Below are 2,943 nucleotides of genomic sequence, written 5' to 3'. Positions count from 1 at the left end.
GTCAGTGGCTCAGCTGCTGGGTTGGACTCGTGCTGCGTACACTCCGGGTGTGTGATGTGTGTTCAAGAGCGCGTTAAACGGGTATTCTTAAATGCACTTTTAGCAAACAGTGGTCACACTGGACCGTCGTGACCCGACCTGACCTGAGGCTAGTGCATCACAGTTTGATACTTGGTGTCAAATGTCAAAGCGGTGCACAGCTCATCAATCTGCTCCACGCTTTGTCTTACACAGCTCCCCAGCCAGCACGGCCAAGTGGCCCCATATGGTTTAAAAGTGGGCAGAAAATGTGGACCCCACCTGTGTTTGCCCACATTGGCTTAAGTGGGCAATCGGTGGGTTAGCTTGCTACCCTAGCCAGCCGCCTGGTGGACAACAGAGCATGCTAGCTCGCTTCACAGGAGCTCTCTAGCTTGCTACAGAGGAGCTCTCTAGCATGCTACAGAGGAGCTCGCTAGCATGCTACAGAGGAGCTCGCTAGCATGCTACAGGGGAGCTTGCTAGCATGCTACAGGGAGCTCGCTAGCATGCTACAGAGGAGCTCTCTAGCATACTAGAGTGGAGCTCGCTAGCATGCTACAGAGGAGCTCGCTAACATGCTACAGGGGAGCTCGCTAACATGCTACAGGGGAGCGAGCTAGCATGCTACAGGGGAGCTCGCTAGCATGCTACAGAGGAGCTCGCTAGCATGCTACAGGGGACCTCGCTAGCATGCTACAGAGGAGCTCGCTAGCATGCTACAGAGGAGCTCGCTAGCATGCTACAGGGGAGCTCGCTAGCATGCTACAGGGAGCTCGCTAGCATGCTACAGAGGAGCTCGCTAGCATGCTACAGAGGAGCTCGCTAGCATGCTGCAGGGGAGCTTGCTAGCATGCTACAGGGAGCTCGCTAGCATGCTACAGAGGAGCTCTCTAGCATACTAGAGTGGAGCTCGCTAGCATGCTACAGAGGAGCTCGCTAACATGCTACAGGGGAGCTCGCTAACATGCTACAGGGGAGCGAGCTAGCATGCTACAGGGGAGCGAGCTAGCATGCTACAGGGGAGCGAGCTAGCATGCTACAGGGGAGCTCGGTAGCATGCTACAGAAGAGCTCGGTAGCATGCTACAGGGGAGCTCGCCAGCATTCGATAGTGGAGTTCCCTAGCATGCTAAGGTAGAGCTCGCTAGCATTTTACATTGGCGCTCATTAGCATGCTGCAGAGAGCTCGCTAGCTCAATATAGAAGAGCTCGCTAGCATGCTACAGGGGAGCTCGCTAGCATGCTACAGGGGAGCTCGCTAGCATGCTACAGGGGAGCTCGCTAGCATGCTACAGAGGAGCTTGCTAGCATGCTACAGAGGAGCTCTGTAGCATACTAGAGTGGAGCTCGCTAGCATGCTACAGAGGAGCTCGCTAACATGCTACAGAGGAGCGAGCTAGCATGCTACAGGGGAGCGAGCTAGCATTTTACAGTGGAGCTCGCTAGCTCAATATAGAAGAGCTCCCTAGCATACTACAGGGGAGCTCGCCAGCATTCGATAGTGGAGCTCCCTAGCATGCTAAGGTAGAGCTCGCTAGCATTTTACATTGGCGCTCATTAGCATGCTGCAGAGAGCTCGCTAGCTCAATGTAGAAGAGCTCGCTAGCATGCTACAGGGGAACTCGCTAGCATGCTACAGGGGAGCTCACTAGCATGCTACAGGGGAGCTCGCTAACATGCTAAAGTGGAGCTCGCTAGCTCAATATAGAATTGCTCGCTAGCATTCGACAGTGGGGCTCGCTAGCATGCTACAAAGGAGCCTGCTAGCATTTTACAGTGGAGCTTGCTACAGAGGGACCGGCTATCATGCTGCGTTGGAGCCTGCTAGCTCACATCAGCGGAGCTCATTAGCATGCTACGCTGTCCACCTAGGGGTCTGGCTAGCATAGCGAGCTAACCCCAATGAGTCCCTGCTTAGGTCAATGTGGACAAACACAGCTGGGACCACCACAGAAACTGGACAAACCCATTTGGGGTCCACATGTTCTGCCCACTCTTAAACTACGAGGGGCCCACCTGGCTGGGCCTATTCTGATAAATGAAAGACTTGATGTCATAGAATTCCAGCCGAGTAGAAAACGTAATTATTTATTTCTCCTTCATGTTTAAAATTTCAAATGGTCTTCTCTTCTGTGAATTGAAAGGATCGTCATTTTTACATCACTACCAAATCTGATTCTCTGATTGGTCAAAGTTCTACTAGTCCAGAGGTCTGCGACTTGAGGCTGCGGAGCCACAAGAGGCTCTTTTACCCCTTGGAGTAGCTCACTGGCTAAAGAAAATGAAAATAGTAATTTTTAAAAGTAAGGATTAGCATTGATTTAATTTATTTTTGTTAAGTTTATGGCTGAAGTGAACCGAGAAGATAAACTGTAATGGTTTTTATATCCTTGCTGACATCATTGGGTCTTGTTTACTCTTCACTTCCTTCAGAATACTCAGATTACAAAAACTAGACAAAACTGGTAAAAAGTCTGATATTTTCTGATTGTACTTTTAAAGTCATAAAATAAACTCAGCATTTTATCTTGAGCTGCATAACAATGGTTAGTAGCTTTTCAGAAGGAAGTGGCTAAAATCTTTAAATTTGTGTATTCTTCATATGCATTTTGTACTTGTACATGTTTAATGTTAACAGCAGTAGGAAAAAGGATCTCTAAAATAAACCTGAAGTATTACAAGAGAAAATGCCATTTTTGTCTCGTGTTGTTTAGGAATACATTTGCTTCTCTTGGATGTTCCTGTTTGGGACAGGAAGTCTTTTATTTTGAAAGAAAGTCATATTGGCTTCTGTCAAAAGTAAATGACGACTTTACACGTTGAGAAAATTGCAATTTATCTTAATATTTATGAATTTGTTTGTACCCAAAAATAAATAAAACTCATATTTATTATAAAAAATGTTCCAAAAAGGGTAAAAAAA

This window comes from Oryzias melastigma, linkage group LG8, assembly GCF_002922805.2.
Source record: "Oryzias melastigma strain HK-1 linkage group LG8, ASM292280v2, whole genome shotgun sequence".
NCBI classification, from domain to species: Eukaryota; Metazoa; Chordata; class Actinopteri; order Beloniformes; family Adrianichthyidae; genus Oryzias; species Oryzias melastigma.
The sequence above is the reverse complement of the archived record's forward strand: the minus strand, read 5'-3'. Positions refer to the sequence as shown.